Genomic DNA, 25,836 nt, shown 5'->3' on the forward strand with positions numbered 1-25,836 from the left:
TTAAAACATACTTTCCAAACTATGTTGACCATATAAATTATTTATTTAGTTCTATTTTTTTCCAATTTATTTATTTTCAGAAAAACAGTATTCATTATTTTTTCACCACACCCAGTGCTCCATGCAAGCCGTGCCCTCTATAATATCCACCACCTGGTACCCCAACCTCCCACCCCCCCCCCCCCCGCCACTTCAAACCCCTCAGATTGTTTTTCAGAGTCCATAGTCTCTCATGGTTCACCTCCCCTTCCAATTTACCCAAAAGGACATACCCTCCCCAATGTCCATAACCCTACCTCCCTTCTCCCAACCCCCCTCCCCCCAGCAACCCACAGTTTGTTTTGTGAGATTAAGAGTCACTTATGGTTTGTCTCCCTCCCTATTTATTTAGTTCTAAAAGATTATTTATTTATTCACTTACTTATTTTAGAGAGTGAGCACAAGCAGGGGGAGGGGCAGAGGGGAAGAGAGAGCAAATTCTCAAGCAGACTCCCCATTGAGTGTGAATTCTGATGTGGGACTCTATCCCAGGACCCTGAGATCATCATTATCTGAGCCGAAATCAAGAGTTGGCTGCTTAACTTACTGAGCCATCTAGGTCCCCCATATAAATTATATTGATAAGATTTGTCTATTTGGATTAGTCTGATGGCTGAACTTATCATTAGTGTAGGTAATTGAAAAACTTTAAGGTTGATGCTTTTGCATATATATTCTCAAAGTCAGGTATTAGTTTTACTAAAATAATCTGTGTTATATCCAGATGGATCTTTAGTCACTGACAATTATTTGTGTTTTTCTGTTTTGTTTTAGCTATTTAATATCAGGGAGGGATTTAATAAATGTATTCTTCATTTAAGAAGTAGAATTTGAGTTTTTTTTAAAGTATTGCTTAAGATGGAAGTGTTACTCAGAAGTACAATTCATTTATTTAGTATTATTTTTATCTCAAATATGGGCATTAGCTGGCAATTTGATCCTTAATTTCCATATAATCTGATACAAGGGTGCACATGACTAATTTAGAAATTATATTAACTTGGAAAAAGGTGCCTGGATACTCCTAAAAAACAGTGGACTCTTCACATTGGCATTAACACAGGATTGAGTTACTCAGGCAATTAGAAAAACAGAATGATTTAATGAAGATAACATATCACATAGGACATGTTATTAAAATAAGACAGAGAAAGTTTACTTATTTGACTTTAAAACTCATTGAAATCCATTATATTGGATTTAGATCAAGGACCAAGAGATGAAATTGCATCTTCCTCAAGAAGCTGAGAAGATTAGGCAATGACCTGGCACTGCAGTTTGCAGATATTTCCTTGATGAATGTTTATTCTTCCTTATTGAGCACAGTATTTCCCTCTGAGTGCTAATAGCAAAAATACCAAGATTTGTTATTCACAAAACATCTGTTGCAGCACTGTACCTTATATATTTAAGGTCCAAAGTAGATAATTTTTTGACACACTTATTTTTAGGGATACTCATGTAGTGAAGTTAATAATGATAACAGACAGAAAAGAAACATAGTGAAAATTTCCTTTTATTGAAATGTTTACATATAATTCCACAAATGTAAACAAATTAAATGTTACAATTTAAAGTAAGGGAAAACTGAATTGTACTTTTAAACTAATATTTTTATTTTTGTATTATTTTTTAAAAAGATTTTATGTATGTATTTGAGAGACAGAGTGCACATGAGCACAGTCTGGGTGGGGAATAGGGGCAGAAGGGGAGGGAGAAGCAGTCTCCCTGCTGAGTGGGAAGCCAAATGCTGGCTCCATCTCGGGACCCTGGAATCATGACCCGAGGCAAAGGCAGATGCTTAACTGACTAAACCACCCAGGTACTACAGAAATTAGTATTATTTATTATTATTATTATTATTATTTTAGTGATATATAATGTATTATTTGTTTCAGGGGTACAGGTCTGTGACTCATCAGTCTTACACATTTACAGAGCTCACCATAGCACATATCCTCTCCAATACCTATCACCCTTTTTAAAAAGGAAAAAAATTATACCTACATATTACTAACATAGTAATAAATTACATTGACTGTTTTAAGTCCTGACTTCTGCAAATTTGCCAATAAGTGCATAAAAATTGATCTTCTCTAATATTTATGTTCAGTAGCCAGTATCACTAGATAATATCAATCTACCTCTGCTTATAGTTGATTAGAAGATTCTTTTTATATTTTTGAAGTTTCATTTACATATATACTTACATATGCATTTACATATATCATATACTATACATTTATATATGTACAATACACATTTATATATATATCTATATGTTTCATATATAATATTCAGAGAGTGAAAAAGAGAGAGAATGCAAGTCTGGCAGAAATTCACAAGAAATCCCAGTTTCAAATATCTTCCAGAAATTTTAGTACTCTGTGTTTACTTCTTTGCAGTAGGTTTCGAACACTTGTAACATCTTTACCATTTAAAGAATTTAAACAGGAATAGCACCTGAGTGGCTCAGTGGGTTAAAGCCTCTGCCTTCGGCTCAGGTCATGATTCCAGGGTTCTGGGATCGAGCCCCACATTGGGCTCTCTGCTCAGCAGGGAGTCTACTTCCTCCTCTCTCTCTACCTGCCTCTCTGCCTACTTGTGATCTCTGTCTGTCAAATAAATAAATAAAATCTTTTAAAAAAATAGAATTTAAATAGGAATATGTTCCAAGTACTCACATGCAACGATCCATTGTCCTAAAGTGACTTACGTTGCATTTGATTGCCTTTATATAACTGCTGTGCTATCATTGCTTATTTTGAATTGATTGTTTAATGTAGGAATATATAATATTAGTAGTGCTCTTTGGTATCTTTTAATTTTTTCTTGGAATTTCTAGTATATCCATAATAATAATGAGTCTAACCACCAAGAAGAAATTCTGTGAAGATAGAATGAGAGGTGAGATGCCAAAATTCCTTGAATAAAATGAACAGCTCTAGACACATTTTAGGTATGACTATTGTTAATGCTATTTCATATTAACCATTGAAGGAGAAAAATAAGTTGTATCTAGTTGTATCTTTATTATGGATAATACTGAAACACAAACGCTACCTTCCTGCAAAAAGCTTTTTTTTTTTGGCTGATTGCATGGAAATGTAACTTTTTTAAAAAAAATAAAATTTGTGTATTTATAAAAGAAATAGAGTCGGTGGGGACTAAAATATAGACTAGTACATGTAATAGAGAAAGAAGAGCAGCACCTGAGTGGCTCAGTCGGTTAAGTGTCTGCCTTCGGCTCAGGTCATGTTTTCAGTGTCCTGGGAAAGAGTCCTGCATCATGCTCTTTGTTCATTGGGGAGTCTGCTTCCTCCTCTCTCTCTGCCTGCCTCTTTGCCTACTTGTGATCTCAGTCTGTTAAATAAATAAAATCTTTTGAAAATTTAAAAAAAAATAGAGAAAGAAGAAAACGGTCATCCATGACTTTTCTTCTTCCATTCCCAGAGAAAACTGTTATTAAGATTTTGATATAGGGGAAGCTTTTCTGAAAAATATTAGGCTCAAGGAATCAAAGCACAGACTCAGGATGATTCTTTTCTTAGAAAGGAGTATATTCTGGTTGTTCCTACTCACATCTGAAGTTCATAGTATGATTTTCAATTCTGCGGTATTTAAGAAATACCAGTGTGATGGAGTGAAATTTGCCCACCAAACAGTACTCATGGGAGAATAATGCCTTGTGTATTCTCTGCAAATTATATTAGAAAATCTCTCCACAAGACACATGGGAAGTGCCTCAGCTGAATGACATCAGTGTCCAGTGGAAAGGTCAGCAGAAGAAAATTTCAGGGGATCGGTGTGCTATCTGACATTACCCATGGCGTTGGGGGGTGGTAAATTTGGAAAAGCCTATCTCAGCGGAACTTACATTCTCAATATACAGATGAGAAAACTAAGGCTCAGAAAACAGAAAGGGCTTTCCTACACTTTAACAGACTAGACTCTAACACCTAGAAAATTTAATAATCTGGTTTGCTTAGCTCTTCTTTCTGTTTAAAGAGCTGGGGATAAAGGAGATTGGAAGAAAGTGGGAGAGTCTGGCCGTGGTCAGCAGAATGGGTGGCTGGAAGAAAGGACTGAGCTGTTCACCATATGTACTTAGTTTTGCCTGAAGAAGAGAGCAGGTAGGAGCCTTTCAGTGTAAATCCAGTATGAACTGTGATGGCATCTTCAGAGACTGAATAAATTGATAGAATTTGTGGTAAAGCTATGATACTTATTGGAGGTATTATAAATATCTTATTAAATGGTAGCATTTTTTACATGATAATGTCCAAATAAAAATCTTTTGCCTTCATCTCTGAGATGATTTTGAGGCTTTTCGCATTTCTTATTTAAAATAGTGTACGTGGGTCTTGTCTAGGTCTAGAATAAACAGGTATTGACAATTTACCTTCCTATGGTATAGAAGTTAATATTGTTGGTTACTTCAGAGTCAGCCCTAAATAAATTAATTATACACACACACACACACACACACACACACACACATAGATGCATATATTCAACATCTTACTTTCTCTAAAATTTCCCTAAAGGAACAACTATCAAAGAATACTAGACAGTTTATCTGTCTTTCTGTCTATTTTCTTTAGGAGGAACTAGGAAACTAAAAATGAATAGGAGAAAAATTTTCTTTTAAGTTAAGCATTGGAGTTATTTGTAGAGTATTTGTAGTATCTAAATCATACTGAAATATTGATTTTAATGCTTTCATTTTAAAATAATTTTAATTACCTGCTTTTTAAAAAAGGCAATGAATATAAAGTAAAATTTTAGATAAAATAAATCCCAAAATAAGACAGATATCAAAAACAAATAGGCAGGGATACCCAGGTGGCTTCGTTGGTTAAGCATCTGCCTTCGGCTTAGGTCATGATCCCATAGTCCTGGGATCCAGATCCACAATGGGCTCCTTGTTGAGCAGGGAGTCTGCTTCTCCAGCTGCCTGCCACTCCCCGCTTGTGCTCTCTCTCTCTCTCACACAGATAAAAATAAATAAATATATATATATATATATATATATATATATATATATATATATATATATAATCTTCTAAAAAATAGGCAAAGAAAAGTTAAAAGAAAAATCAGGTCTCAGAAACGTGGGTAGATATACTTAAAAAAACATCCCGGGAAACTAAAAGGTATAAATCAAAGGATACTCACAGAACTAGCGAAAGGTGTACATTAAGCCTTAACTATATTTAGCATATATGTATAGTATTAAATGTGAGGATTGGTAGAACAGACTTTATCATCATTGCAAATATTTCTAGACTTTTTTTTTTAAAGATTTTATTTATTTATTTGACAGAGATCACAAGCAGGCAGAGAGGCAGGCAGAGAGAGAGGAGGAAGCAGGCTCCCTGCTGAGCAGAGAGCCCAATGTGGGACTCAATCCCAGGACCCTGAGATCATGACCTGAGCCGAAGGCAGCTGCTTAACCCACTGAGCCACCCAGGCGCCCTATTTCTAGACTTTTAATAGAAGATTTATATTGCAGCTTCACAACCTTATGTCTCATAAACATAAGGTTTTATTTCCAATACTCGAGACTGATGGAATCAATTTGAGTTTTAATTCCACCTAACATACCAGACCTTCAACTCATTAAAAGTCAGCAGCTTATAAATGTAGTGTTGATCCTTATGATTAATTTAAAGTCTTATCCAATATCCAATAATATTAATGATTCCACTTGCTGAATTTAGTGCTCAAGTGTTCTAGTGAAAGTGAAAGTACATTTCCTAAGTAGTTTTGTATTTACGTTTACTACTGTTGGTTTTACAAGACTTTTGGTTGTTGAAACTTAACATTAAATATTGCATTTACTCATTACAGACCTCAAAACATTGATTGTTGAAATTTCTTGCAAAAAAATATTGAAACCTCAAGTAAGTATGAATAAAAGACATTAAACTTTTAGCAATCAATGTAGCTTACAGCTAAATTTTGCTTGACATTTCATGTACCTTGTGTAACTTTCAGAGTCTTCTGATACCTTTAAAATCTCTCTTCCCTTCTCTATGTCTCATGTTCTGCATATCATAATATTATTCAAAATTTCTGTTCAAGTATACAAATATAATAATTTTCTCTCTGATAATATTTAGCAGATGATGAGCTAGCTTTGAGTGCATGCTTCACATAGAAGCCCATTATTTCCTGACTTACTCCTCATTATTAATCATCTATACCAATTTAATATTATTTCCATTGATCTTATTCAGTGTCTGGAGGTATGTGGAAAAAGGAGATTAGTCTAATGTTAATGGTACTACTATAGTTCCTGTCTGTATCCTCGCTTCTTAGCTAAGTTCCTAATCATAGCAGGGATGTGAATTGCTGGCTGGCGAATGAATGAATGAATGAGTGAATGAGTGGGGGAAAGCTATTTTCCTATAAAAAGATACCAATCAAATGGAAGACTCTGATTTAAAATCATAGCATCTGGGAATTCGTATTACCAATCTCATTTCACAGAAGAAAAAACACGTTTCAACAAGCTTGTATGATTTGTCAAGGCTTTGAAATAATAAATCCACTTCTATAATCCAAGTGAACGACTAATCCGTAGCCTAATTTGAAACAGTGTATTTTTATTCTACAAGTGTCAGATAATTTTAATGTTCTGCTTTTCCATCTGTCATATTTAGTAGAAGGTCATAATTCAGTCAAATGGCATATGTTATTTTTCTACACTACTGAAAATAATAAATTCACTGGATAACTAAAATTAAATTGAAAGAGGTGGTAGGAAGTAATGCCTGCTATCACTCTGTGTGCTTAGTCTTAGTCTCACCCCTGTCTCTTTCATAGTGGTCATCTAGTCATGTGCGGGGGCAGCCCTGCTATGTCCTGAATTCAGTTAAGTACTCATAAATAGAAGCTGCTTTTTAAAAGTCATTTGGTTTTGCTTATTTCAATAGTAATTTTTAATTAAAAAATTTTTTTATTTAAAAAAATTTTATTCAGTGTTCCAAGATTCATTGTTTATGCACCACACCCAGTGTTCCATGCAATACAGTCCCTCTTTAATACTCACCACCAGGCTTACCCATTACCCACCACCCTCCCCTCCAAAACCCTCAGTCTGTTTCTCGGGAGACCACAGTCTCTCATGCTTCATCTCCCCCTCCGATTTACCCCAATTCACTCTTCTTTTCCTTCTCCTAATGTCCACCATGTTATTCCTTATACTCCACAAGTAAGTGAAACCATATGATAATTGACTTTCTCTGCTTGACTTAATTTCACTCAGCGTAATCTCCTCCAGTTCTGTCCATGTTAATACAAAAGTTGGGTATTCATTTTTTCTGATGGAGACATAATATTCCATTGTATATATGGACCACATCTTCTTTATCCATTCGTCTGTTGAAGGGCATCTTGGCTCTTTCCACAGTTTGACAATTGTGGCCATTCTTTCTATGAACATTGGGGTACATACGGCCCTTTTCACTGCATCTGTGTCTTTGGGTTAAATACACCATTAATCAATTTGGTTCAGACATAGTATACTATACATTTTAGGGTAAGGACTGGAACATATACAGGGCAACATGATCCACGTAGCTCAGAAAGATTTGGGATGGACATATTCTATTTCACCCTCTTTGGGGAAGACAATCTGCAGTCTGTGTCAATCACATTTACACATTTGTATCAAATACATACTATATGCTTCACATGGTGTCAAGTAATAAGACAAGTTAAGTTTATGTCTTCATATGCCTCTTTCTGCAAATATGTATGGACCTCTCAAGACTTTCTCTTTCCTGCATCTTTGATTCCAATGAGGTATTTCTCTGTCTTTCAGAAAGTCAGAGAAGATCTGCATTTCTACCCTACTGCCACCTAATATCATTAGTGGTCATATGTAAAACTTCTGGAGAAAAGGTGCCTGAATTCATTTTCTGTTTTCACTTCTTAGAAAATCTTGGGCAAGCTATTCAACTGTTCTGGGCCTCAGTTTCCTGAAATCTAAAATAAGGATAAAATGATGCCTACTCTATGCTTTTATTGGTTTGTGTGACACATGGTACATACCACAACAGTGCTACCATTGTCATTATCATTTTCATCTCTCTTTTCTAAAACTGGCCATTTTATTTATTTTAGATGAGTTTACAAAGACTAATGCACCTGCAATATATAGAGTCTATCCCAGAAATCTAGAAAGACCCATGCTGAAACTCCCATTGGGCACTTTTTAATAATGAAAATTTGAAACAAAAAATGCAATTAGAGAGAAAATAAATGCAAAACACCCCTATATCTATTATTCAAAATTAACAAGCATTAGCATTTTCCATTCCAGTTCCTGTTGTTTGTTTTCATTTTATTAATAAAGAACAGTTAAGACAAAGTTGGTATCTCCTTTTTGCCCTTTCAGAATATATTGTTCTCTCACTTTAAGAAGAAAATATTTTACTGGATTTGGATTTCTAATCCATCTTAAAGTATGGTTTTATTTAGTCATAAAACATATTTTTAAAGTTTTCTTAAAAAAGAGTAGGAAAAAATCATTTTTTTTCTGGAAATGTGAAGTACAAGGCTGTTGGTAGATCAGGCCTGATAGCAGAAGATGCCTGCCTGAAAACAAGGCCAAACAGAAGCAAGCACATGGCTCTGGGAAAGAAAGAATGAGAATTCTGATTATATTATCTGTACCTCTGGATCCATTGATGCCAAAAGCTAGTCTGTTTTTGTTGTTGTTGTTTGTTTTTTTGACTCTGGTTATAGAGGTCACAAATTCACTTTTGTATTAAGGTATTTTGGGTTTTTGTCCCTTTGAAGTAAAGGAATTCTGCTTGGTATAGTAAGTATTGTTGAGTGATCACCATATTGTAGTGCAAACTTTATGTATAGTAACAAATTTAATCCTCACTAAATGCCACTATTTATATTATTATTTTGAATTATGAATAAGAAAATTTAGATGAAAGAAGCTAAATGGGTAGCTCAAGTTCATGCAGTTGGTGCTGAGGGATCCAATTCTTTGAAATCTTTTTATCTGATTCAGAAGCCTGTTTTCCTAATCATCATATCAGCAGTGCAAACTGACTTCACACATGACCATGTGTCAGCAAAGTCTCAACTGCCTTAGCCTTTGAGATGATTCAGGGAGAGATCTACAACTTCTTGGAGGTCAGACTTTGTATCTCCATGAATCAATTATTTGCCTGAAATTTACTAATGGGCTAATATATAGAACACACTGATGGTTTTCACTCCATAAGGAGATCTGATTGTATAGTTTAGTATTCACAGGTAGCATTATTGATAGAAAAAAAAATGAAAAATATTCTTTTTGGACCCCTGATTCTGAATTAAGTCAGATCCACTACTAAATACATGTATGATCTTTGTAAATTATTTGAGCTCTTAAATAAGCCTTCATTTTCTCCCAGTCATGAATATCTTTTTAAGTAAAAAATAAGATAAAGACCTAGAACACTGTAGCTTCCAAACAAACATCAGTTTTTTATTTCATGAGCTCTCTATACCCTTTACAAGGATAATTTTGTTATATCAGTTATTTCATACATTGTCTGCCAATGAAATATTCCCTGATAATTGATCGTCCTATGTTCATGAGATAAGAAAACAAAACACAATGAAAAGTTAAACTGGGTCAACAAACAAACAAACAAACTAAAAAGCCCATGACCTAAATTCAGTAATATTTGTATATGCTTGGGATATTGTTATATAGCCTTAGTAGTCCATATCTACCTCTCTATAATGGTGATGTTATTATCTCAGAGAAGACGATTTAATAAGCTGTTTTCAGCCAGGAAAAAAAATGGAATGAAACCTCAAAGACTGTTTCTAAGGATCTCTAAAGGTCAATGCAATAGCAAACAGAGAACACCTAGATGCCAGGCACAAAATTGCCCTTTAGAAACAAAGAATATAGCCAATTAAATTGCTGCTGGATGTCAACTAAACTTGCATATGGTGACATCAATTGGATTTGAGTAACTTCGAAAGGACTACAGTTTTCTCCTGGATTAATTCCAATGGCAGAATCTACAAAGGCATATTTTAAGACAATAGTTTATCTTTAATTGATTTTACATTTCTCATGTCTAGAATATTTAATTTCCTTATGCTGTGAATTTTAGTGCAAAGGCTTTTTAGTCTCTATTGTCCAATTTATGTACGCTGGCTAAATGACATACTATTGAATACATGAGAAGACATATTTTTTTATTCCTTTCATTTTCTATATATTATGCCAAAAAATGTTAACACATCATATGCACCGTAATTTGGGATGCCTCTCCACATGACACATCAAGCTCCATCCTTTATAGCAATTCATTATTAAAATATAAAATTAAAGTTTACCTCAGCAGGGAAAAAAGAGTGTGAACCAATTGTTTCCCCATTTTATATTGTATTGTCTGCTAAGTAGGACATGGTATGGTCATGTTTTACTTAATATATATGTTAATGAATAATGCAAAGCTTTGTACCTAAATCATAGGTACAAAAATATTGAATAACAAACTCTAGTATATGTTATTATACTATATATGTTAAGTTGAATTGACTAATGCATTTATAAACTAGTTTATTTACCCAATAAAAAATTTTATGAAACCCGCAAGTCCTTTTCTAAGAAATCACAAACAGATATTTTTCCCAGAACATTTGCAAAAAGTTTCAAGGGAGATACAAATTCTCTATGGGTCCATTTACACAAGTAATTTTTAAAGGATCAAAAAAAAGTTTAAAGACCGTCATACAAAGTCAGTCAATCCTCATAAAAATGTCTGCTTTTGAATAAATAAAATGTTACGTATATGACAAAGGTCATAAACATTTGTTATGTATTTATGACTATAGATCATTTACAATTTCTAATGCTATGGTGTTTGGGGCGCCTGGGTGGCTCAATTGGTTAAGCATCTGCCTTTAGCTCAGGTCATGATCCCAGGGTTCACGTCGGGCTCTCTGCTCAGGTGGAAGCCTGCTTCTCCCTCTTCCTCTGCCTGATACTCCCCCTGCTTATTCTCTCTCTCTCCCTGTCAAATAAATAGATAAAAATCTTTAAAAAAAATATGTAATACTATGGTGTTTGAAAATTAGGGTAGGTGTTTTTATAAAATTTGTAAAACATTAATTGGATGCTAAGAAATTGAGAAGTCTATATCTAGCAAAATAAATTTTATTTACTTCTTTTTTTTCTTTATTAAAATGTTTGCTCTCCCTGTCCTTGCCTCTATAAATGTGGACATTGATGTTCAATTCCTTTATTATTCAGATCAGGTATCTGAGGTTCAGTTTATATTATCATGTTCTATTTTATGGTGCTATAGTGAAAAGGGCAAAAATGATTAAAAACCATCCAGTTAAAGGTGTTATTTGACATTATTTGTTTTAGTAACATTTTATAAGAATTTCATAGTTAATTATTCACTAAAAGTGGGTTCTGAAAATTAATGTAAACTGTGGACTCTGGGTGATTTTATTCATGTGGGTTCCTCAGTTGTAACAAATGTACCATTCTGGTAGAGGATGCTGGTAATGAGAGAAGCTGTGCCTGAGTAGGGGCAAGAAGTTACTGGGAAATCTCTGTACCTCCCTCTTAAGTTTCTGTGAACCTGAAATTTCCTTTAAAAACTACATTTTTAATTTTTTTAATATTTTATTTATTTTATTTAACAGAGGAAGGGATCACAAGTAGGCAGAGAGGCAGGCAGAGAGGTAGGGGGGGTGGGGGGGTGGGGAGGCAAACTCCCTGCTGAGCAGAGAGCCTGATGTGGGACTTGATCCCAGGACCCTGAGATCATGACCTGAGCTAAAATCAGAGGCCTAACCCACTGAGCCACCAAGACACCCCAAAACTAATGTCTTTAAACAAAACAAAACAAACAAAAACAAAACATGAATATTTGAGAACAGTTTTTTTTTTTGAAGAGGAACCAAGGAAGACTGGGGCAGAAACAGCTTTGGAATCCAGTGCAAAGGTACTGAAGGGGGCAGCACTTCCTTCATGGAAATGTAGATTTACTCAAATTAAAATGAAATCAGTATTAATTGCTTCATAGTTACAGTTGACATGGTTCTGGATTCTATTTATAAAATGATGATTCCAAGCTTAAACTTAGGACTAAGTTTAAACTTAAATAGGACTAGATTTCATTTTTATCTCACACTAGAAATAACTAGTAATAATTGAATAACTATTCAATAACTAGTAATAATTGAATAACTATTGTGCCAGGCACTGAAAAAAAAAAGTCTTATAAATTTTAACTTAATCTTCACAAAAATGTGGGGTGGTATAACCAGACGCTGTCTGGTTAATGCACATTCCCTGAGTTTCTTAAGCATCCACGAACTTCTGACACATCCTAATTGTTGACCAACTGTGTTCTTCAGGTAAAGAAATTGAGAGGATGATTTATGTATCCATCTTTCACGAAACTGGAAAATAGCAGAGTTAGGATTTGAACTCAGGTTACACCATAGTGCATAGCCCATGTTCCATTTCTTGGTCAGTCTTAGCTTGGCACTTTGAACACTCATTTAACGCTTTTGCTAAATTCCATGAGTCATTCATTTCTGGGTGTCCCTAGTGTCTTTTAAGAAACAGGATGAGAAATTCCAGCATTTTTCGACTTCTATTATTATATCGTTACATATGCACATCACTGAGACTGAAATTTTGGCTTGTTCTGGACCTAGAAGAGGAAGAGGCTTGGAAGTGGTGGGGGGGTGGGTGTAGGTGCGAAGCATTGACATCAATTCAAATCACAACCTAGATTTGATGTCCTTTTTCAACCTCACACCTAAATTGCTTTACTCTTTAATTTTTTTCCACCTCAGTTATTTTCATAAGTGGTATATTTTTATTGTCCTGCCACAGTATTTTTACCCTGCATTCCTCCACTTTTTTTTTTCTTTCACTTTGCCCCTAAGGATTAGTTTTGGAGCTGTCACAGAAGAAATCAAATATGTCCTACAAACCTATTTTGATAAAATGTGTTTTCATGGTCCCCACCGTCCAAAGGCCTGCAGAGAACAAAACGTCCTTCCTGAGATGCATACAGTTTGAACACATAAAGTTTTTTCATAGCAGCGTACAGCAGGCTAAACTCTATTTCACAGAGAGAGAGTGGCATTTCCAATGACCTTTTATGGGATAATTAAAGCCATCTTCATCTCTCAGGCCTCCACGGGGCTTTTTTGGTCTCCTCTTTCAGTGCCTTTGTCTCTCAGGCCTTTGCCTCTCTCCCTCTCACCGGGTGAGGCTGGGGCTTATCTTTGCTTGCAGGGTGCCATTCTCTTCTTGGACTGCCTTGTTCTGGCCGCTTGCAGGCCAGGCGATTCTCAGCCCACTCTGGCTGATGAATGCTCATCTGCCTATTCTAACCTTTCATTTCTTTCTCATCATGTCAGTTGTCTTTAGAGCCCTGGGACGCTGTCTGGTTAATGCACATTCCCTGAGTTTCTTAAGCATCCACGAACTTCTGACACATCCTAATTGTTGACCAACTGTGTTCTTCATGATGCTCAGGCTAGACTTCTGTGTTCGTCACATCCGCTCTTCTGTGTTCGTCAGACCCTGTTTTTGTTAGATAAGCTTATAGCATTTTCACTTGGTGTAAATAGAGGTGGACACAGATGATGAAGTGTGAGATCAGACACCAAACAGTTTCCTGGACTTGAATCACAATTCCAATACTCATTAGCTTTGTGAATTTGAGGGTGGTGTTCTTTGGTCCTCTGTTACTCACATCTGTAAAGTAAGAATAATAATAGTATCTACCCCCTTGGGCTTATTTTGAGAATGAAATGAAATCAGGTATGTGAAACACTTTGACAGCATGGAGTAGATTGTTTTAGTAACTACCCTGTTTATCCAAGCATGTGAGTTTTACCCTGTAATGAGGATTTTCATATCCTTTGTCATAGTTATGAATTACAATAATCCTGTGTATTTGATAGATTAAGAATTCTTTTTTTTAAAGATTTTATTTATTTATTTGACAGAGAAACTGAGAGAGCACAAGCAGGCAGAGCAGCAGAGGGAGAGGGAGAAACAGGCTCCCCGCTGAGCAGGGAAGCTGATAAGGCGCTCAATCCCAAAACCCTGGGATCGTAACCTGAGCCGAAGGCAGTAGCTTAACCAACTGAGCCACCCAGGTGCCCCTAGATCAAGAATTCTTATTCTTGGTATAAAAAGAAGAAGGCTCAGAAAATAAAGTAACTTATTCATAATCCTGTAGCCAATGTCGCTGATTGTGTGACCAAACTGTAACTGAAATCTTGCTGGGTTTTTATTATTTTTATTTTTTTATTACCAGTTTAATATTTGAAACATTGAGTGTTTACTTTTCAGACTGACTTTAGCAGTCAACCTTCCTTGTCCTTTTCAGTTTCCATGATCTGTTCTAAGGCTTTTCAGAGTACCTTACACGTAGTGGTTATCAGTATATATTTCTTAATTAAATGTACTGAATTTCTTCTAAAGGAAGAAATATTCCAACTATGTTTAAAATGCATTTCTAGATATATTTCAGGTCATTTTGGCAATATTTCATCTCAATAATATTTATTAATTGTCTTCTTAATATAAGCATAAGCTATGGTATATAAAGGATAAAAGAGGAAAATAATGGATAAGCTTATTTTATTTTAGTTGACCTAAAATGCTCTCAGAGATTTGGAGGTTTGTCTTTCTTCTGTATTTACTGCCTGATACTTTTTGCCTTATACTTCATAGTCTGAAAATTTAAATTATTTCTCTTCCCTATATATACCCCATCACTTTTATATCATGTTTTTCCCTTTTCCAGTAATGCTTATTTTTTGGAAATAACCATCTGTTTAATCATAATTTCCTCAAGGAAAGAGGCTGAATTTTTTTGTCTCTGGACTTCAGTGACCAGCCTAGACCTTGGTATAGCAGACACTCAATAATTTAATTCTATTACACATTTTAATCATTTATTTACAGTACATGTTGATTGCTGGACTGTGTTATATGGATGCCATATGCTGTTTCTATAATGTTCTCTTAAAATCTTCATAGTAGTTATACCATACACAGCAGTATTTATGCCCATTTGACATCGGGGTTATAAGCTAAGAAGGGATGTTTAGTTTGTCCAAATTAATATGGATTGCTGGAGACAGAGCTAGGAATGGGCTCTATTACTCAGTTATGTTTATGCCAGACTGTATAGGGATGATGTTTGTTTTAATATCGTTTACTTTGCCTTGCACATTCAACTGCTGATGTCTGTTACTGAGTATGATCTCTTTGCATGGGTATATCCATTTGTCATGTTTGTGATGCCCATGATGCAAGTACAAATATGAGACTTTGGCCAGAAGTACCAGAGGAGATCTGTGTTGTAACTGGTTTCTTAAACTTCTGATTGGGACAAGAGTGTCTTGACATGTTTCTTTTCTAATTTTTATGTTACTTGTCAGCTATCTTCAGTATGCAAACATGGATCACAGACTGTCTGGCAGCTGCTCTAGTCTTTCTACAACACCCTTTGGTTAAGGAATGTTGCTTATCTTCTATTCTATGGATAATATATGCTATACATATGCTGCAGAAAGCTGCTGTACCCATTCCAATTCTCAAGGTCTTCATATATATGGCCAGGGAGTCCTTGTAGCCCAGGGATTATACTGAAGAGCTCAGCTTGGTTACTTTTTACTCCTAAAGTTATTAAGAAAGCCCAACATTTATAAGTGAGACAAAAACCTGAGAAGGACTTTGCCAAGCTCTTGAAAGACACAAAGATACTAATAGCCTTTGAGTTTGAAGCTAACTTTGGGCTGGCTAGTCTGGGCCAGTGGCTTAAATTATGAGACTACAAGTTAAAAAAAAAAATAGTTCTCATCTATAATGGGAATAGTTGGTCCAGTTACTGGGAATCTGGGAAGCATGGATAGAATAGAAAATTTGGAATAATAATCACAATAGAATAATGATGTTTTGTGTTTTTAAAGACTATTTCTGGTTTTTATTCATTTCAGATCAAGAACCTGTTTTATTATTTTGTTTTGTTTTGGTTTTGGTTTTATTTTTCAAGATTGTATTTATTTATGTATTTAAGAGAGGGGGAGGAGAAAGAGAGAGATTGAGACCACACAAAGGGAGAGGTAGAGGGAGGAGAGATTCCCTGCTGAGCAGGAAGCCCCATGTGCAGCTTGATCCCAGAACCGAGATCATGACCTGAGCTGAAGGCAGATGTTTAACTGAGCCACCCAGGTGCCCCTCAATAACGTATTTTAATGACAATGGCCCAAGTGCATTAATTACCTTGCAAATACAATTCATTGGAGATGAGATGAGTCTATTCTAACCAAAATTGTGTGAAAGCGTATTAAAAATACTGTTTGTTTGTTCATGTTAAACTCATGGAGAAAAAAAATAACAGAATGACATTCACTTGGATGCCTGGGTGACTCAGTTGGCTAAGTGTCTGCCTTTGGCTCAGGTCATGATCCCAGGGTGGTGGGATCAAGTCCCGCATTGGACTCCCTGCTCAGCTGAGAGTATGCTTCTCCCTCTGCCTGCTCCTCCCCCTGCTTGTGCTCTCTCTCTTTCTGTCTCTCTCTCTCTGACAGATAAATCACTACAATCTTAAAAACAAAACAAAACAAAAAATAATGACATTCACTTAAAAGACAAATGATTAAATAATAAAGGTTTAAAAGATTGTACATCAAAGGTGACCTTAGGATGTATACTAAAAAGAACTTTAAATGGTTGCCTTATTCTAGATCACTGAATATTGATTAGCATTCAAATCTAAACTCTTACAAAAGTATAACTCTGGTCTATTTATAAGAATATAAATTAAATTGGATTCCCTTTGGGAAAATTAATTTACAGTTATCTGGCCAGATTTGTTTTGATCCATTTAAGACATGGACATCTTATTTTCTTTCTGGTGGAGAATCTTGGCATTAAGCCATTCCTGAGAATAGATGTTGACATTTATGAAAATCACAGGAGGCAGTTTGACTCAGCAATCTCCTATTAAAATGTTTCCAAGACTTCAGATATATAATATAAATAAATGAATGAAGAGGTAATGTCCTGTTTTCTGATAAATATTATTGACAATGGTAATGGTTCCCAGCAGACTTGAGAGAGATTAGTCAGTATGGTGTTAAGACCAAACCAGAGTTTAAGGAATCTAGGACTTATTTTTAACTGACTTCAATTAGTCACCTTGATCAAATCATCTAAATCTACCAATTGGACTTAGAGACAACAAACTCCCTCTACCAGCTGAACTTAATGACAACACATGCCAAAATATAACACCAGTGTTTTGTGATCTAAAACTTTAGTGTACACATAATAATATAAGGTCTCAAAGAAAGCTATTTCTATTATAGGAAATATATTTTCAAAACAATAATTTTTGTGTACCAATTATTTATCAGGTGTGGAGTGAGCACAAGGAGTAAAAACAAAAGTGAATAATCACAATGCCTTTGAAGAATCCGCTGCCTAATGGATGAAGTGCTTTAAATGAACAACAGACTGGCTAAATTCAAATCTCTTGTTAGATGGATATTTGTCATTTAATACAGATGTTTTTAAAGCTAATTGATATTGAGAGTATATTTCACTTACCTCAAAGAATATTGTTAAGTACCCATTTACAAATAAAAAGTAAATCCATAGATCATATTATAAAATAAGTGTTCAAAATATTCAGAGTCATAGTTTTGAAAGTGACATTTGTGTTAAATAAGTTAAATACTCTCATTTTATAGAAGCTATACCTATAGAAATTATTTATGTGTCTTCTTCAAGGATTCAGAATTTTTGTTAGTGGTAGAACAGTAGCCAGAACTCAGGCTTCTTACCTTCTAGGTTGTGATTAAATTATTTATTATATATCATTAAAATATGGCTGAAAAATCTTAACCCTTGAAATATTCTGGGAGAACTTCATGAAACCAGATTCAATTTCATACTGAACCAGAGGGAAGAAATTTAAAATATTTTATAATTCAGACTCTACTTAGACCATTTCAGGTTCTCTTCATACTCAAGTTTGCAGCAGTGGGTTAAATCTTATATTACCTTTTTTCCTTTATACTTGCTTCTGAAAAACAGTTTTCAAATAATGGATTTCTGATGCAATTGGAATTAAGTCTAATTTTCATAATTGAGTATTACACAGATATTTGCTTATTACAAGGGCTATTCTTGCCTTTCTTGCCTTATCTCTTAGCATTGTCTCTTTCAAACCATTCTCACTAAATATCAGCGGCTAATTATAGCCTCTATCATGCTCTGCCGTCCCCTTTACTCAGACTGTCCATTGGCTTTATAATATCTTCTATGTCTTCTTTTCCTGGATAATTCTTCAAACCTGAGCTTAGATACTGCTTCCCCACAGAGAAGCCTCTGCTGGATATCCCTGCCCTGGTGATTGATTTCCATCTTCATGTGCTTCCATCACACCTTCTATATCTCTTCTCTATCCTAGTATGTTTTATGTAGTGTTACAGTTGCTTGCTTATTAGCTCTTGTACTTACTGGATGGCACATTCTTGTGCCATGTTCACTCTTGCGTCTTCAGCAATCGGCTCAGCACATAGTAGGAACAAAATAAGTACTATTTATTTATTTATTTATTATTTTCTTAGGTGGGGGAGGGCTGCAGGAGGAGGAGGGGCAGCAGGAAAGGTAGAGAGAGAATCATAAGCAGGCTCCACCCCCAGCACAGAGCCTGCCTGGGACTCCTTTTCACAGCCCTGAGATCATGACCCAGGCTAAAATCAGGAATCAAACATTCAACTGACTGAGCCACCTAGGTACTCCTGTTTTTGTTACATAAAAAATTAAGATGTCAACATTATATTTTTAAGGAAATATTATTTTTTGGAAGAAGGTTATCTTCTTTCTGGTATTATCCATATGGTATTATGGTATTATCATATGATATTTCATCCATATGAAATCTGAGTCACTACTCAGTTTGTTGATATATGTTAAAATATGTTGAAGCATATTTTCAATGTAAAAAATAAGAGAGAATCTGAAACATTGAAAGAGATATCTAAAACACCAAGAGAGATATTTAAAACATGAAGAGGGAAATAGATATGTAAAGAATCAAGAGAGATATCTGGTATTGTTTCATGAGAGAATTTTTAGAAAATCCCTGAATCATCTGAAAAACTCCATTTATATTCATGGTTAAAATGTACATTTTTATTTTGGATTCAACGTTTGTCTGACAGCACTTGTAAGGAAAAGGAGCAGAAAAAGAAGTACATCTCACAAACTAATTATTTCTGTTTCTATGAGAAGATCATTTATACTATGGGTTACTAAGAAATATTGAAGATGAAAGCCACCTTAGAATTATTGTACTCAGCTCAATCAGTTAGCAAAGGAGTAAACTAGATTAAATAAGTCTCACAAGATCAGATACCTGGCTGACGGAACAAGAAGAACTGGAGGCTAAGTCTCCTATCTCCCACAACTGAGCATTGCATACCCTACCATGTATAACAGTAGTAATAATAGGCATGGTTTTAGTGGTTTAGGTCTCATAAATCTGCTTACCCACATGGAAGGATCTTGATTTCTTTACAGTAAACGTAGAAAAAATGTAAGTCTAGGTGTTTGCTCTTATAGATTGGAAAAACCCTTGGAAGATGAATATATTTTTACTTTGAAACCACAGTTAGGAAAAATTGTGTTAAGAAGACCAGGCTTCCTGACTTTTATTTAATATGAGGCTTAGTGTAAGCAATCTTGCTATTCACCTATTAACTCACTTCTTTATTGTGAACCTACTGTATACAGAGCTTATATTAGGTGCTATAGGGTATCTAACAGCAGAGGGAAGAACTTTTACACAATTAAAGTTCTTCAGACTAGTATAGAAGTAATAAGCTCTTGTTAACTCAATGTACATGTCACTCTATAATTTTGATGCCTCCTATTGAACATAAGTTAATTTCCATAAACATGATACACACATCTCTCTATTAAAATATTAAACCCATACCCTACTGCATGTAGCTTATTTCTTGAGATCATTTTTAGATCCTTGGCAATTAACACATATATTGTCATGATAACACTATTTGTATAGATTTTCATTTAGTTATTAATTCCTTAAAAGCACACATAAGACACTAAAAGCCAAATACTGTTTTAAGGGTTTTATGCTTTCCTACACATTTAACTATTGAATTCAAGAAAGAGAGTTCTTTCTTGAAGGGTAGATCAGAGATTTTTTTTTTTTTTTTTTTAAAGAAAGAGTGAGTTTGAGCTGGGCCACAAAGTAAGACAAAATTCCGGGTATTTATTCAATAAACATTTACTGAGAGCTGCCAGGTAGAACAGTGACCCATGTCGTAACAGCAGATTGTGTTTCTTGGGAAACTAAAGCTCTTTTGCCTCAGTTGTTCCCGGTGTAAACTGGGGATTCCAGCCATAGCTGCCTCACAGGTTGTTGTGAAGCATAAAATCTTATGAGGTATGAAGTCTCAGCTCTATGCCTGAAACATAGAAAGAACCCAGTGAACATTTGTGTTTGTTTTATTACTATTCACTTTTGTATCTTTGGGAGAAGACAAAAAGAGTTCAGGATCAACAGGAGTCCTAGGAATTGCCTGCAGGCTTAAACAGTGTCATAATACAGCAAAAAAGGCCCAACATGGGGCAGGGGGAAAAACATATGAGTAGTAGAGGAAGCAGGTATAAAGCAGGGAGAGTAAATGGACTAAGAGGAGAAAAGAAATATTGTGAAGAATATACTGATAGAGCTCAAATAGTGGCTTATATTAGATTGTTGGTGTGTACCAATTGATTGCTTCCACTATGAATCTTCTATCCCTTATTAATGTAACTTTCCGAAGCTCCTGGCATAGAGTGAGCTTTCCAAAGGCCGCTGCTGCTGAGGACTGAGTCGTTACAACAGTGCAAAATCATATATTGCCTACAGAATAGGGCTGCAGTTTCTTAACATGGTATGTAAATTCCTCTAAAATGTATTTATTCTGATGCCTGATCAAAAAAAAAACAAGTGTTTATTCTGAGAATGTCAAAGGTCTTCTCTGTTTTGGGAAGACTATTGGAAAATGGATTTATAGAGAAGGAAATGTTAGGGAGATATTGAGGATAAACTAAGTGCAAGTCCATGTCTTTCATATACATTATCTCATTTCAGCCCTTACATAACCCTCCAAGGGAGACTTCCATAGCAATTCCACTTTGGAGATTAAAAACATGGGTGTTCTGAAAGATTACACAGGATAGAACAGGAACTCGAGTTTGATTATTTTAGCTATCTGTCCAGTGCTCACACAGATTCCTTCTACAGTATCCAAACAAGCTGGCAATGTCTCTATCATCTACACAAATTCAAGTTCAGATGAGGCAATGTGTGGACCTTAGATATTGTCAGCAGAAATAGTGCAGGTCTGCTTCTGAGAAGAGAGATAATCATTAACATCAGTGAAGATGGCTAAATTCAGCTGGTTTCAAAATTTCCTTATCTAAGTGGTGCTTGAGATAAGAAAAAGTCTGCTTTTTTGGAACACATTAATATTAAGTCCTTCTCAAATCTGGGCCAGCAGCAGTAGATTAACAAATGTGAACAAGGATAGAAAATAGACCAGTAAAATTGGTTGTTGAATGACAGATGCAGGATGCAGCAGAGGAAACAGACAGGCTGGAGGAAAAAGACAGAAACCAGAGAAAAGGGAAATCAAATGACAGAATGATCTTATCCAAAACAAAGAAATGTGAAGTGTATGTTTCCCAGAAACTAAAGAACCATTGTTAACCTATATAGGGAAGGTATGATCTTGTTCAGACAAGACATTGCTCTAACCTAACCAGCATGCCCTCTTGAGGATCCCAGCAGGAACGGGGATATAACTGGGACTCTGATGCTTTCAGTTATTCAGTGGAGTTTATAAATGACCTGGGGAAAGAAAAGAGATTTTCATATGTATTTCTCAGAGTTTAAACTCAAGTCAATCAAAAAAGGTTGAAATAAGGCGAGGTGACGGTCTTGAAAGATCCATGCACTCTACTAAACAGGAGTTGGGGGACAGGGAGGGAGGGAGAGAAGAAGAGGGAGATGGGGGTGTGTAGGCAGGTCAGTGCAGTTGAAGGGCATTGGAGAAACGTGGAGCTAATAGGAATGGTGACAGTTAACATTCCACACTCCGTTCAGCTTTGAAGTACTTTTTGTATCCATTTGCCAGAACTAATGTAGTGTAGTACAGGTTGGGGCATTGAGGATTGGCTTTCTTAATTTCTAGTTACAAATACAGGCCGGCTTTCCTTATTTCTATGTCAGTTTCCTTATCTCTATTTGCTGTAATTGTTTTATATCCCTTTTACTACCTTAATTTTTGAGAATTAAGCCCAGTCAATATATATGATAGGCATAGAACCGAAAAGGCAAATGCCAAATGACATGTGTCATTTTCTTTTTACCCCTCTACCTCTTGCAGGGTAGATACACTGAGGATAAAATAAAACTGAAGCTGAAGGAAGAAAATTACTTCCGTGATATACAGAAATTAATGTGTGTAAGCTAGTGGAGGAAACATTTATGTACATATGAAAGAGGCAGGGGTTTTCTGGAGAAAACCCCAGCCGAGTGGACATCAAGGCCTGGAGAGATGAAGGGACAAGCATTCCTTGTGTGATTGGAGGCAGAGAGGTGGTGAAGACAAGGAGAGACAAAGCTAGTGATTCTGTTTGTCGCGTGCCTGGGTGGGTTAAAACAAAACAAAACAAAACAAAAACACATGAGGAGACAAGATGGAAAAATTGGCTAACGGACAGATTAGAGAGGGAGATGAGTAACAGTCTGGGTTGTCAGACTTAACAGCGTCGGTAGAGGGGAGACTTTGCAGACTTCTGAGGAAATGCGTCACTTTAGTGGAACTGTTGTTTAAGAAAAAATTTATGTCACATGTATGATAACTTCGAGATGGCAGTGGGCATGGGAAAATTTAAAGAACAGTTATTCATTCAGAGGTATTTATTTGCTCAAGTCTAGGAGAAAAGTAGTGTGTTTTTTCTTCTTTAATGTTGCAAGGTATTTTGCAAAACAGGTTCACGAAGAGCCTAAAAGAATAAATAAAATCAGTTAATCCCTATATGTAGTTTCCATATATAGTTGCCACAGCCTGAATTGTTTTCTGCTGAAACATCTAATATTTAAGGCAAAATTGGAATGAAACTAGAGAACAAATAGACAAACACTTCTGCAGTACAGTTATTTCTTTTTCCTTTCAAGATTTTGTTTAAATTTAAGTGATTTAACATATAGTATAGTATTCATTTTAGGGTAAAATTTAGGGACTCAGCAGTTGCATGTAACACCCAGGTGCACCCAGTGCTCATTACATCAGGGACCCTCCTTAATGTGCATCACCCATGTAGCCCATCGCTCCACCTCCCTCCTCTTCAGCAACCCTCAGTTTGTTCCCTGTAGTTAAGAGTCTCTTAAGGTTTGCCTTCCTCCTTTTATCTTATTTTTTCCTTCCCTTCCCCTATGTTCCTCTGTTTTGTTTCTTAAATTCCATGTATCAGTGAAATTATATGGTATCTGTCCTTCTCCTCCTGACTTATTTCATGTGGCACAACCCTCTATTTCCATCCACATTGTTGCAAATAGCAAGGTTTCATTATTTTTGATGGATGAGTAATATTCCATTATATATGTATCTACCAAAAGTTCTTTATTCATGCAGTCAGTGTATTTCTAAATGTGACTTCATTTATTTTATATTAGGAAGATACAGATTTGGACAGTTTAAGTAATCTAATAGTTGTGCAGAGGTGAGCCCACCATGACCTCTGACTCTAGCTTCTGTTTTTCATTGGAATTCCTAGTGTTACATTGCCAGTTTTTGTGAAATGATTCTTATAAACCCTTCTTTGTTCTTTTGTATTTCTTCCTCAGCACTGAGACTAACTGGCTTTGTATTTCAGTGTCTGTCCCTCCCATTCTCAGTCCTTCTTCCAGCCTGCCAAAAGGATCATTCCCATGGAAGGCAACTCCCCTATTCCCCTTTCCTTCTTTCCAGTCAAAAGAATACCTTCTGTGACTTGTAGGATAAGTGTAAGGAAGCTAATATTTATCATGGGTTTGTAATATCAGTTTGGAAAAGAGGATGCCAGAGATTATTCATTTGGGAAGGAGTTGTAACACAGTTGGGATATTTCGAAGTCTTATCATCCTACCATAAACTGCTATTAACTGCAGCAAAATGATGAAAATTAAAACCAAACAATGTGTCTCCCAGTGTTTTGTTTGTGTTATGTTAACTGTAGCATCTCAACATGTCTTAGAGACATTCATGTGGTCCTTTGTTTATCTGAAATTGTTTAAGAATGCACTGTTGAATCTGAAAAAAATAGTGTTTATAGGTAATTATCACTCACTGCCATCATCTAGAGGGTAATGGGTTAACACAAATATTAACAATAGTTCTTCTAAAATTGAGATGACAGTTAAACTGCATTTGTAGTTATTTCAAAATACACTGTGTATAATAATATAAGAAAAGTGGTTAGAAGATATACATATTAGGAGAAATGAAATTATGATTTTTCAAGTATTGCCCTAAACATCTGTGAGAACCAACTAAACCTACAAAAACTTTTCAGTAAGTTTAATAGTAATAGCAATAATTAGATAGAAAATGTGTAAGAGTGAAAATATTTTTACCTACTCTTAACAGAAAAATATTGCAAAACTAATTTATAATGCCAAGTGCGAAACTCATATAAAGAGTATATATTTTAAAATTTGGGGGGAATTTAGGACACCTAGGTGGTGCAGTTGACTAAGCCTCCGTCTCTTGGTTTTGGTTCAGGGCTCTGAAATTGAGCCCCATTTTGGGCTCCAGGCTCAGCATGGAGTCTGCTTGAGACTCTCTCAACCTCTCCTTTCCCCCTCCCCCCTTGCTGTCTCTATCTTTCTTTCTCTCTCTCTCTCTAAAACAAATAAATCTTTTTAAAAAAGTTCTGGGGCAGATATTCAATAAAGACAAGTCTTATAAAGATATTATTGGTTTTCAAAATTATATATATACCATTCTGAACCACCTATTTTGTATTATGTGTGTTTGGGAATACTTTTATATTTATATATTTTTAAATATTTATTAATTTATTTGAGAGAGTAAGAGAGCAGGGGCAGAGGGCAGAGGGCAGAAGGAAAATGAGATAGGCTGCTCAAGCAGACTCCCCACAGAGCATAGACCCTGACATGGGGCTTGATCCCAGGATCCTGAGGTCATGATCTGAGACAAAATCAAGAGTTGGCTGCTTAACTGACTGAACTACCCAGGTGCCCCAAGAATTATATATTTTAAAGATTTGCAGTGAGTGTAAGCTACCATACCACATATTTTTAAAATGTTTAAAATCTGACGTATACCTGAAATAATAGAACATTTTATGTCAACTGTACTTCAGTAGAAAAGAAAAAGATATATGAAATCTAAAACACCACAGCCTCTGCAGAAAAATACAGATAAATTTACAGGTTCTAATTTAGTATATTATTAAGATAGCATTTTAAATCTGTGAAAAAATGATAGCCTATGCAACAATTGGTGGTGAGACAAAAAGCCTAAATTATACCAACTTATTTTTAAGGAAATAATCGTAGATATGAGCAAAGATTTAGAAATAAGAATGTTAATTTCAGTTCCCTTTGGAAAAATGGGAGCCAATTTAAATGTCTAAAACAAAGGACTAGTTAAATAAAGTATATGCTTATAGAA

General features: G+C 35.4%; 1 pseudogene; it reads right to left on the bottom strand.

Annotated features, from left to right (window-relative positions):
- LOC122913486 overlaps positions 1-25,836 on the bottom strand; it is a 122,001-nt pseudogene that overhangs the window by 85,290 nt on the left and 10,875 nt on the right.

Source organism: Neovison vison, chromosome 7, assembly GCF_020171115.1.
Source record: "Neovison vison isolate M4711 chromosome 7, ASM_NN_V1, whole genome shotgun sequence".
NCBI classification, from domain to species: domain Eukaryota; kingdom Metazoa; phylum Chordata; class Mammalia; order Carnivora; family Mustelidae; genus Neogale; species Neogale vison.